General features: G+C 47.9%; 1 protein-coding gene across 1 annotated transcript in view; it reads left to right on the forward strand.

Moving 5' to 3' along the window:
* The first annotated feature begins 1289 nt into the window (after nucleotides 1-1289).
* The window catches only part of RASGEF1C (RasGEF domain family member 1C), a 66602-nt gene continuing 55039 nt past the window's right edge, over nucleotides 1290-12852 (forward strand). Inside the window, exon 1 of the mRNA XM_050312395.1 lies at nucleotides 1290-1475. The gene's annotated coding sequence lies outside the window, so the exon portion shown is untranslated. The remainder of the gene's footprint in view (nucleotides 1476-12852) is intronic.

A 12852-nucleotide genomic window follows, 5' to 3' on the forward strand; every position in this document is an offset into this window, starting at 1 on the left:
ACTGTGCAAAAGGAGTGGGTAGGATGTGGTCTCTTTTGGGGGTGGGGGAAGCTGATTTCCAACCTGCATTTTGTGTTAACACGCAAAAATGCCCAACCCCTTAGACGCTGCCTTAGCTGACATTAGAGAGGTACAGATGTGCAGGCTCCTGTGGCTCCCCTTTGCAGCCCTGGGCTAGGAGAATTCCCTAATCCTGCTTATCTGAAGTATTTACACTCCTCACAGTGTCCAAGTGTCAGCAGGAATGGCATGGCTGGGTTTCAGCATTGAGTCATCGGGTGAAAGCAGTGTGGTCTGGGGCCTGTAGTGACTAGAAATCATTACCTCGTGTTGGCTGCCTGTCCTCTGCAAGATGAATTTGTGGGCTTGATCCATTTTCCCCACATAGATGCATAAAACACCCACACACCTGGCTTGTATTAGCGTGTCCTCGCTGGCAATTTCCCTAAAGACAAACCAGGCTGGGGAGAACCGGGGTGTTTTAACCTGCTGCAACTCACCTGGCTCATTGAGAGCCCAGGTACAGCGAGGGAGCTGCACAGGGTGTGCTGATCCTGCTCAGCCAGCCAGGACACCCTCTGCTGCCACCCTAAAGCAGTGCTGTGCTCCTGCTCAATAACATGGCCCTTTCCCAACGTGTGCCATAAACTTTCATTTATGTAACCGGGGCGTTCTGTCCTCCCTGCCTGCGAGCAGCCCGCTTAGAAAGCAAGCCCGTGCTTTCTAAGGACACGCACTTTAAGAAACAAGCAAATAAACGCTGCCCCTCAGTTTTCACCTGCTGGGAGCCAAAAGCATCCACCGCAATCGCAGGTCCCTAAACGCGGGGTTCTCGGGAGAGGGGCGCTGGACATGCGGGGGACACCTGGAGAGGGGTCCCCAGGGCAGTGTCGGGGGAGGGGGGCACAGCATCCACGCAGGTTGGGGACGGGGGGGATTCGATCAGCGCGGCTGCCAAAGCCAATTATCGGGGCGAGGACGACATAATTATATTAGGGAACATCTGTACTTCATTAAAAGCCCTCGCGGGGCGGATTCTCGCCGGGCCACGTTACGCACAGGCGCTTCCATCGCCCTCCTCTCGCCCTCCACCCTTTTCCGCGCCGCCCCGGGCCGCCCCCGCCCCGCACAGCCTCCCGGCCCATCCCCGCACAGCCTCCCGGCCCATCCCGCACAGCCTCCCGGCCCATCCCCGCACCGCCGCCCCGGGCGGCCGCACCTGCCCCCGGCCGGGCTCCCCCCGCGGCCGCGGACCCTCCCAGCGCTGCGGGCAGGCGGCGCTCTGCGGCCGGGCTGTGCGGGGGCCGGGGCGGGCGGGCTGCTCTTCCTCCTCCTCCTCCTTCTCCTCCTCCTCCTCCTCCGCGGCGGCGGCGGGCAGATGCGGCGGATCGCGGGGCGGCTCTGGCCCGCAGCGGGCTCCCGTCCCCCCGCCGCCCCCATGGACGGCAGCGGGGGCAGCAGCCGCGCGTAGCTCGGTGAGTCCCGTCCCTGTCCCCTCCGCCCTGCCCTGCCCTGCCCGCACTCGCTGCCGCAGCCGCTCCCGCGCTCCTCCGGGTCCCTCTCTCCGCGGAAAAAAATCGCCCCCCTCCCCGCCCCGTGTTGGCGGGGATGGGCTGGGTTTGGCTGCGGGGACCTGCCCTTCCACCTGCTCCCTGCGGCGGCCGCGGCTTCCCCGGCGCTGCCGCCCGGTCCCTCCCGCCGGGACGGGGTTTTTGGGGGAGCGCTCCCCGGGTTGTGCCGCGCCAGCGTCCTGCCTCCCGCTCCATCCGGAGTCCCCCGTGCAGTTGGGCTGCCGAACATTTGTTTTCAGGGTAGGACTTTACGAGCATCAGTCTCGGAGTTATTTTGTTTCAGCCAAATTTAATTTAAACTGACTCAGCGGTTGTGAGAAGCTCCGGGGGAAAAATGTCAGTTTGAGGGTTGTTTTCTTTGCCTGGGATTTAAAGACCTCTCTGTGTGTATATTCGGTAATGATTTCTTGTTGTAAAATAATTTTGCTGTTGCTCTATTTACTCCTGGAATTTAACAGCCCTCCAAGACAGGCTTGTTGGAGGCTGAAATAATCAGCTGCGAAGGCTCAGACAGAGCCCTTGGTCGTAACAGGTGCAACGTGCATATTCTTACGAACAATGAAATGGTTTCAGCATTCAGGTTTATTTGTATGCTCTGCATTTCTGTGACTCTGAAGAAATTGTCATGCTATGTTATGTCAAAGATGTGCTTACGGCGGGAGCGTGTCCATAGTAGCCAATTAATAGGACAGGGGAGCAGCTGCACAGACCTCGTCCCTCAGTGGTGGCTTTAATACCCACGGTATTCCTGGGTGACATCGTATAGCCTGGGGCGTTTCAGTGGCTTTTGTGAGGACCCACACTGGGCACTGATCCCTCTGGCACAGGATGAAACACTGGGAGATGAGGGGAAAAAGAGGAGTGAAGAGGAGGGACCATTTGTGCTTGGATTGTATTCTCTAGACTTGATGGTCCCTGCCTGAACGGAGTAGGGTGGTGATGGCAGATCTTATGATGATACTGACACTTACATTGCACAGGAGAAATTTCCTAGACAGCTATTTCCCGGATAAAAAGACTGTCATTGTTTTAGTAGCTTCATGGGCTCCTTATTTAAGGCATTGGGAATTGACTTAATGGGAGTCTCTCAGGAGTTAGAGCTGTCGATCAGAAAGAAATTAGTCTGGGACTTAATTATCATTCCCAAGCCAGTGTAGTGTAAAAGGTGTATTCCAGCAGTCCTGGATGTGGAATACCTGTGCTCTGTGGTGCAGCCAGGAGCACCTCGTGCCTGAAGGTGTGTCTGCCCTTTTCAGCACTGAAAGATGCATCCTGCTGGTGCTCTGCTTTCCAGGACTCCTTTAATCTCATCTGTTTTGTCAGGGATGGGAGAAGGAGTGGGCTGCCTGTGTGGAGTGGGGAAGGGCGACTGGGTTAAGGGGTGAGGGTGGCAGAGCATTCCTTTGTTACCCTCTGGCTCTTTATATATTCCAACAAAGAACTGGTAGAGCTAAGGGAGAGTCAAGGGTCTAGCCAGGGAAGAGTGCCTGGTAATGAAGTGTGACCTCCTGGGTGGTATTAATGGAGGCACCAAATGACACCAAGGCAGCAGAGATGTCTGAGAGGTCTTAGCTTATTGTGAGAGATTCTCTGAGAAGTTATGCCTTGTACCTTACCCTATCATAAGAAACAGTGGTTCTTCCTCTGTGGAACTGTTGATAAAGTCATGGAAGTGTCATCTGGGGCTTTCAGTCCTCTCCAGAGGGTTTCCCCAGTGGTGGGTTTTGCCAGGTCATGCTGATGAGCTGCAACAGCAATGAACTTCATGTTGTTCTGCAGTAGCTACAAAGCTTGGAACAGCGAAGTGTCTTGCAAAGGAGGTAGAGAAACATAACCAGCATTTCTAGTGCTGTGTTAACTTCCCTTGGACTTCTTACAGCCTCACCCAGCAATGTGATTCCATCCCTTGTGGTTCTTGGTTTAGGGCAGGTGAAGGTAGAAATACATTGGCATTTTGTGTAGTTCTAATTGAGCCAAACAAGGAAGATAAGCACCCTTTGCAAGGTGCAACTGGAACAGCTCCCTCTGGTTTAGTGCTGTGTACTGTAAAAATACAGCACCCTTCTCAGAAAGCCATTGCTTGAGGAGAACACGTTTCTTTTATACCATCAAGGCAACTTCATCTAATGATGTTCAGTTGAAAGGATTTATAGCATTATTTAATCAAATTTGAGGACAATAATCTTAAAGGATTCTTTAAAAATCCTCAGAAGCAATTAGCAGCCTTATTTAGCATCTTGGGCAATTTATGCTGGTGAGAGAGTGATTTTTGTCCTTTTCACATTGCTGGCAAAACGTGATGTTGCTGTGAGTAAGCTGGATAATGTTTACGGATCTGCTATAGCAGCGAAGCTCTGGATAGTGGTCCTTTGGTTGCCTGAGGCTTTTCCTGTTTGACAGGGCCTTGAAAATCATCTCTGGACGCCAGTTGTATGTTTATGCTGCAGATGCTCGTCTGGCCAGGGCTGTGTCCACTCTGCAGCCGTGGATGTAGCTGGGAGCGCTTCGCTCTGCAGGAGCGTCTGGAGCTCGGTGCATCCTCGTGCTGCAGGTACCTGCTCTTGCCCTGCTGAGCAAACCTGTGCAAAAGGAGTTGTGCCCTCGCTCCACTGCCTTGATCCATCTGCAGGAAAGGATCTGAATAAAGGAGGGTTGATGCAAGAGCAGAGGTTTATGGGCACTCTGGCCAGCTGGCTTAGTAGCCCCAAGCCATTCGCTTGGCCAGGAGTTTAGCAGGATGTAAATTGAGTTAGATGTTTCAGAGAGTAAAGATGAGAGAGGGAGCAGCCAGTGCTGAAAATGAACAAGGCTTTAAGGGGAATCCAATGCCTTTTGCTTAGTATTGTTCCTCTCTGATGCACAGTTAGGAGAAGATGCTTTCTAGGTGCTGCCAGTGGCACATGGAATTTGGGAGGACTGGGTGGCAGTGTCCTCGGAGGAAGACCTCTTCCCTCACAACAGATAGTTAATAAATGTGGGAATTATTAGTTGCAAATGAATCCAGACTCGTAAGTTCAAATCCGTGTGCTGAGTTCCTAAGTTCATTTATTCTGGTTTCTGATCTCCTTGCTCAAGAGCTGCTCCACTTGTGGAGTAGTAGTTCACTTGCTCTGGGTTGATTCTATCACATAGCACCATGTTGGTTCTGTTTGAGAGGTTTTGTCTAAGCAGACTCCCTCTGGACACTTTCCCCACCTGCAGGTTTCCTCAGGGATGCAGAAGCTTAGCAGGTGTATAGTGAAGGCCTTTGCTGGTCAAATGTTTGCTCATGTCCTAAATATAACTTCTGGGAATGTGTGTTTGTTTTGGAGCTAGGGAACACTTTTCTCCTTTACCCTCTTTATAGATTCAGAGGATTTAAGCATATGATTAACATTAAACATGTGAATATTCTCCACAGACTCATTTTTTGGATCAAAGACAGAGTGCTCAGTCTGTTGAGAGGATGGAGCCCACAACCACTAAATGCAGGGAGCTGATCTGCTGCTGTGCTTGTCTAAAAAGTGTACTACATGAGTGCTTTGGATTTATGTCTGTCTGTGCCCCAAATCCCTCTGCTAACTGCTGTCTTGATGTTCCTTATCTACAAAGTGCTTACAAGCATTAACAAACCTTTGTGATGCTGCTGAGACAAGTTATCCCCATTTTCCAGAAGGGGATGCTGAGTGAGTTTGGCAATCTTTGGTGAGACCACTGTGGGTTATGGGTAAAGCTGGGCAGTGAACCTGGGGCTTTGAATTCCCAGCCCAGTGAGGCAGCAGGAAGGGGCAGCAGCACAGCTCTCTGGCAGTACTGGCTTCTCTCTGCCATCTTTCACACGGTCAGAATGCTCTCCAGATTTGTGTCCTGACACAGAGGCTTCTCATCTCATCTCATCTGCTGGGTCAGACTCCAATGCAAAATAGTCTGTCTACAGGAGTGAGCAGTGGCCTGTTAAGGGAAGGAATCTCAGAGCAAATTGTGTGTCCGTGCTGGCTCTCAGCCTTGCTGGATGCTGCAGGCAGAGCTGCTGCGTCAGGATCCCTCTAATCTCAGCTTAGAGAAAGGGGAATTTTTCCATCTTCTCCAAGTGCAGTGATTCTTGATTTCTTGCTGATTTAAAAATACTCAGTGCCTCTACAGAGCAGGGAGCCCAAGTCCATGCATATAAATATAGACACACTAGGTGTGTGTGCCTATGAGCTGGCAGATGAATCAGTTTCCAAATCTGAAGTTGACATTGGGTCATTTTCAGCACCGAGATGTTTTCTTTTGTTTGTTTTTCTTTTTTTTTTTTTCTTTCTTCTTCCTGGTTTTGTTGTGCTTCACTTCTAAAATTAGAAGAATTTCTCAAGAGAGAATGGATGAACTTCAAACCTGGAGGATTTGCACTGATCCTGCAGGGCTGTGCTGGTGCAGGGCAATGCAGTGGGGAGAGGCCAGTGCCTGTCTCCCTCCCTTGCTGCTCTGCCCCTGATCCTTAAGACCTTCCCAGACCACTGTGGGATGCCATGGTGTTGGGAAACTGTTGGGGCCCAGGCAGGCTCGTGCTGGGTCTAATAAACTGTGACAAAGGCAAGTTTCTGTGTGTTTTGAATTTTCCAACGTTCTGTAATACAAGGCAAGTGAGAAATTTGCAGCAATTCTGGAGTTTCCCACAGGACAGCTGTACCTGTGCATACAAACATGTGTGAGGGACAGACAAGCATTAATTGGGAATTTACTGCCCTCACATGCTTTGTGAATAAACCACAACCATCCTGAGCTTTTGCATGGATATAATGGCATCTTTCCCTCTTTCCTTTTATCCTCTGTAGGGAACCTGTGTTCTTCTGAACTCATGTTCCCTTCCACAGATGACCCAATCAGCCTTCATCATTGCTTTTTAGATCAGAAACTTATTAGTTAATAGCAGTACTGTTCTTCCTTTTAGTCCCTACTGCAGCTAAGCTCATGGCATTTACAGACAGACTTGTTAGTCATTAATATTCTTTGTATTCTTCATCTTTGGCTTCAGAAGAGAAGGCCTTTTATCTTTTGCCTTGCTTTGTTTTTTAGAAGAAACCAAGTTTGACTGGAGGAAAAAAGAAACCAAAAAAACATTTCTCTCCTGCTTTCTTATAAGCTTCCAAGCAGTCTCCCCTGCTGACTTTGTACTTTCAGAGTAGACAAACATTGACTTTGTTTTCATAGAATATAGCTGATTTTTTTTTTTTCCTTGGTTTACCTTTTTGGTTATGCCTCAGCAGCTTGACAGGACAGGATTAATTAGCAACAACTGCCTCTTTTGCTGAAATTCTCAATTCTTTACTCAATTTTTCCATCAGGTTTACTGTACCTAAAGTCAAGTTGTTATAAAGAGAATGTAATCATGTGTCTAAAATTAGAAAAATTGTGAAGGGTTTCACTGATTTGGAGACTATGAGATTACTGTGATGGATCTGTCAATTCTTGTTCTTGAAAAGAAATCAAAATGCTGATACCCAGGGATGTATTTTAACTCTGTGTACCGGGGGTGATGTGTGCATGGGCAGGTATGATAACAAACCCGTGTCCTCAGCTGGGAAAGGCTTTGTTTCCATCATTAAATTCTCGCTACTTGTAAGTGGTCGAGTCCTTCGCTAACTAAAAGGAAAATACAGAGGCACAGCATTTGTTGTTTGTGATCTATGAGATCTCAGACCTCATTTCTGAAGAGCAGGACCCAAAGAAAAAAACACCAACTTTTGGCCTGGGCTATCTGGTTTACTTTTGAGGTTCATTCAGTGCTTCTTGGAGTGTGCCAGCAGTTCATATCCATGCTGCTCAGGTTTCCCCACTCCCAGCTCTGATGCGGTGCGCATCGCAGCGCGATCATTAAGTGTGATTACCACATTTTTGACCTATTTAAAAGTGTCTGGCTGTGAAATTCCAAAGATTCTAATTTAGGCTATAAACCAGATTATTAATGTGCCGCTGCTTACACATTTCATGGCTCATTTCCTGATTGCAGCAATTTTGAACGTGTACGTGTTGGCTGTTCCAATGCGTGTGGGTAAACATCCTATCCCGTGCACAGCCTGGCCACCCAGCTTGGGGCTCACGTCCCACATACCTGCCCCAGCTTCAAACAAGTAGGAGAGAAAGCCACAAGAGCAGGAAGTTGTGACAAACCACGCTGGTGCTGGCAAAAAGCCTGATGCCTTCTGGAGGGCTGGAGCTCAGGACGGGGTATGGGAATGAGGGTTGTGCAGGGGTATGGAAGTCAGGCAGGAAAACTGGCTTCAGGAACATCTTCAGGCAGTCCTTTGCTCTGTCTCTCAGGTGACTGTCGAGATCTTCAGTCTTTTCCATCGCTTCATTCAAATCTGTCACCTTGTTCGTGGAGCTGAAGCTCTGCAGAGCCTCCTTTATCCACGTGCACAGGAAGGAGTTTGGGGTTACGGTTATGTGGGTCACATAATTATGATTTAGCCTTTAGGATGACCCAGCATGAAATAATTCACCAGGGTTACAGGTGCAACTGCAAAACAGTGGGCCCAGTAGAGAAATTCAGGTTGAAAGATAAAGAGCAGGTGGAAGTACTGTAGAAATTATCCTGTGATGCTGTGAGGCCCCTCTGAGCATTGTTCATTGGCTGTGTTCGGTGCCTTGTTCCAGAGGGGCTGACCCTGGTCCTACAGGAACTCCCAGATACAGATGTCTGCCTCTGTGTGAGATCAGCAGTGATTTTATACAAGTTTGGGATGCAGGATGAAAAGCAAGGTTTGGAGCAGGCAAGATGGGACCTCTCTCTCCATGGAGGCTGCCAGCACTGTATGCTCTTCTGTGCATCGGGGATGGGATTTGTTCCTCTGTTCCCGCCATGTGCATGTGCTAAACAGCATTTCAGATGCTCAGTGTTTATTGCTTCAGAACTTTATAAAGGCAGAGTCACTGCCACTCACTACCCAGTTGCTGGAACTGATTTGGATCCTTCTGTCTCCCAGCTGAGGGGCTGGTAGTGAGGCTGGCTGAGCCCTGGTAGAAGGTATCATTACACAGTGTACACAGCTGGGAGAGCATCAGCTTGTCGTTTGCAGTTGTCTTATTTCTTAATGTGGTGTAGTAAATTATAAATGTACACAAACACCTACGGAGTGTTTCATTCATGAGCTGCCAGACTGCGGTGTGCTTTTTGAAACTGCTGGTTTGGGGTTTGTTTTGTGGGATAATTTCACTATCTGATACCAGGCTTTTCCTAAAAGTAAATCGATCATGTGAGAACCATGTGTCTATTTGTGATTCTGCTAATAAAAATTCAGTCCTTTTTTTTTTTTTTATTATTTCACAGAAGACCTTCTGTCCAACAGCCTTTTTATTTCTTATGGCTGTTACTAGGTAATTTCAGGAAGGTGATTATTTGCTAATGGGTGTGTTGTGGGGCTTGGAAGAATGTGCCACAGCATCCAACAGAAGAATTTGAAGGTATAGATTGTTAGGAAAACGTGCAAGAGGTTTGTATCAGTAGAGATGGTTACAAGGAGTCCCTCTTGTGGCATTACTCTCATGCCTCTGTTCTGGGCTGTAGCAGTGCTAACAGTGATCCAATTTGGGCATTAAAGGAAGGATCTTCTGAAGTGGAACCACAAATGACAGCGGAATTATGGTAGCGGGGCAGTCAGGACTGATGGCGAGCCCAACATAACACGCAAGCCTGGCTGCTGTTAGGAGAATGTGCCCATCTAATAAGCAGCTTAACTTGGTGTATTACTGTGAAATAGAAAGAACCATGGAATATGTGATGTGAATAGTAGGCTGGATTTCCCTGTCACTTCGTATCTGTGTTCCTGGAGCTGCCCTGGTTTCGCCGGGGTTACTTCTGAGTTACACCCAAATGAATGAGAGGTGGATTTCCTCTTCTCAACACCTTTCTTTTAAATCTGGAAACAGCACTATAATTTCTGTATTTTAGCCCTAGGTTTGAAGTTGTCATATCAGACAAAATGTAGCCAGGAAGACTAACTGGTCTAAATGTTTTATTTTTCCTGGTCAGCTGCTGACTGATACAACTTATTCAATTCCATTAAAGAGAATAGGTGCTGTTCCTTTCTTATGATGGGAGTTGAGTCAGGCCATTAAAGGCCAATTTCAGGAGAGATATTAGCAAATACTAAGGCTTGCTCCACAGCATTTTGCAGTCAATAAATCAGCAATTGCTGTCTACACAATAGAAGGTCTAGTAGGGGTTTGAGTGTCTTTGAGATTGAGAGCCCTCATCTTGAGCATCACTTCTTTAAGTTTTCTGAAATCAGTTAAATGGAGATAAAGCCAGTGACTTGTTCATGTCTGTTGGAGTTGCTAAAAATTTATATTCTTCCCTGAGAATAGACTGTGCTCTGCTGTGCCTGGGTGGGGGAAAGAGGAAGCTTTTCCCCTTGGACTATAAATAGCCTGGTGAATGTTTGTGTTCCAAAGGAGGTGTTCAACCAGCCACTGACATGGTATTTCCAGATAGCCTTAAATCACTTCCTGGTCGTTTCTGTTACGGGTATCCAGATTTTGGTAGACTTTGACAGGCATGAAGCTTCCTTTTAAGATTGTTGTGTCTCCCTCGCCTTCCCTTCTGTCGGGATTCTTCTTTTCAAGCCACGTCTGACTATCTCAGTGGGATGTTCTGGAAAAAAAAGTCTGTTGAACAAGGCTGTGGGTTGGAGTGTTTCAGCAGGGAGCACAAGAAACTGGAGGTTCTGCCCTGCACATCTTCTCTCTTGATGCTTTGACAAGCCCCATTTAAAAGCTCTTGGGGCAAGTGATTTTTCTGAGCACGTGTGGAGAGGAATGTGTGAAGTGCTTGAGATGGTGGGGACACTGGGAAGAGGCACGACAACTGCTTTGTGTAAGATGATCTGTGCTGGGAGGAACAAATGGTGCGCTGAGATGACAAATGGAGCAGCAGAGGTGCAGCTGGGCTGCCAGGGCTGTTCAATAGCAGAGGTACCAACAAGCGGCTCCGTGGAAGGAGTTTGTAGTCAATATAAACAATTTCCTGTTAGGTTTGAGCTTGCTGATAAATTAACGATATAATTCTCATTGATTTAATTACATCAGATTCCAGGGCCTTGATTTGCAGAGTTTTCTGGTAGTGGTTTTGTAACTAGACGGGCAAATAAATGGCCTTTATTTTCTTGCTTGCTGGGTGGGGTGTCTGGTGGTAATTACTGCATTTATCAAAGCGTCCTTCCACGTTGGAGACAGGCTGGTATCCACTTCTGATGAACAGAGACAGGGACAGTGAGATTATGGGCCTTGTCTCGAGGCTGCTGTTCAATGCATCAGAGCACAAGAGTTAAGTGCTAGCACCCTAAAAGCCAGATCGGTCCCCTGAGTCATGCATTGCTCTTCCTTTGGGCTATTTATTTGCCTTCCCTTCCTCGAGGTGGGGGCAAAAAAACACTGCACAAATCTGGCACTGTTCCTGCATCAGGGATTACTGCTGTCAGCAGGGAAAGCTCAAGTGCAAAGACTTGAGGTGTCGGTACCGTCCCAGCTTTGCTTTTCGCCTGCTAAGACAACGTGTGCCAATGTCACATTGCTCTGATTTAGTTTTGGTTTCTCTCACATGGGTTTGAACGTGTGCTGGCTTTTGTCAGGAGATCAAGAAGGAATTAAAGCTGCATTCTACTTAATTGTTCATCAGCAGCTAAAATCATGACAAAACTGCTCCACCCCAATTAGTAAAACAGCTATTAAGAAGAGTTAATTAGAGTCAATAGCTGAATTTTATTTGTATGTATCTTCTTATTTCTGCTAATTACTGTGTTGAGTAACAAGTTTAGTAAGACCAGCTTATAAGAGGAGTGACAATAAAATCTTAGGAAGAAGAGAATGGCTTTTTCCCTTCAGCAGAACTGGAGGAGTCTGTAGCCATGAGTTAGGTTTGCAAAGCCCCTGAGCCTCCCCCATTGGTTTGTTGTGTTTTTTTGTTTTTGTTTTTGTTTTGTTTTTTTTTTCCTAGAAACAAAGATGCTGTCAGCACCAGTCACCATTTCCCCGAAAGGGTCGTTTACCTTTCATAAAAAATAAGAAAGACCTGTATAAATATTCTCCATATGCTGCTCCTGGATTGTATTAGTGAAATATGTCAGTGCTTGTGGTGTATACTGCCCCGCGTTTCATGACATCACTTGAAAAATGCAAGACATTCATATGAGTTATTTGGAAGATGGTGACAAGCCTATTTGGCAAAGCTGTGTCTTAGAGAGAGCGTTTTCAGGCACAGAGCAGAGATAAACATGTGTGGCCAGTGCTGGGGTAGCAGACTTCAGCCCATGTGCTCCCGGAAAGATGGCTGTGGGGCTTTCCAGTTTGCTGGGCTTTTCCAGTGGGACCTGTGGGACCAAGTGCTTGGAGGCACCAAGCAGATGGCTGTGAAGATCTTTTCTGCGTGGCTTCTGGAGATAGGAAGGGCAGGGTTTTGACAGCTTATGTAGAGTCGAGTCTCCACCACACCTACGTATTTCTTATCTGTGGCTTTCCTGAGCTTCTCAGATTATTTGTGTGTTGCCAAGGTGGAGCTCAGGAGTAGAAATGTAGACACAGAAGAATCTAAGTTTGGGATTGACCTTTTAAGCAACTTAGACTTCCACCTGACAGTGCTGGCTAGAGCAGGTTGAACCTGTGCACGTCTGGTGCCTCCTACACCTGAATGCAGGTGTTTGCATTGGTGGCCAGAGCTGGGTTTGTCTGAACCAGAAGAACAAGGGTCCCTGGGGGCAAGCTGGGTTTGGAGTTGGGTCATGAGAGTGTGCTGTGGGCAGCTGAAGAGAAGGTTGCCAAAGTCACCCTTCCTGCTGAGGCTGTTGTGCTGTGCCTTCCCCATCCAATACAACAGGGACAAAGAGTAAGGAAGAAGCAGCTTTTGCCTGCGTCTGTTTATGATTTTTATGTAGTGCCTGAGCCTTCACTGTATTATCTCCTTAAATCTCCGTGCCTGACACTCTTGCTTTAGCACAGCTGAATGTATTAGTGTCCTGGGTTGTAAAAGAAAGCCTCCCTAGGCTCTCTGGGAGTAAATCTCCCAACGTGCAGCTGCCCGCTTCAGTTCTCCCTTCTCGCGTAGCTCTCCTTCGAGGAGTGAACTGTTGCGAGGGTAAGTTGCTCTATGCAAATTTGAGATTAAACCTTTTGTCTCTGCAGCATTTTCTGTCTGAATTGCTCCACAAGCGGCTGCAGGCTCCCAGCTTTGGGCTCTGGCTGTGCAGACACCCCAGCTGAGGGCGGGCGGTGTCGGTGCACTCTGCGGTGTCTCGAGGTGCAGCGTTCCCCATGGGATTGACAAAAC

This window comes from Myiozetetes cayanensis, unplaced genomic scaffold (assembly GCF_022539395.1).
Source record: "Myiozetetes cayanensis isolate MyiCay16 unplaced genomic scaffold, myiCay2020 scf17, whole genome shotgun sequence".
Lineage (NCBI taxonomy): Eukaryota > Metazoa > Chordata > Aves > Passeriformes > Tyrannidae > Myiozetetes > Myiozetetes cayanensis.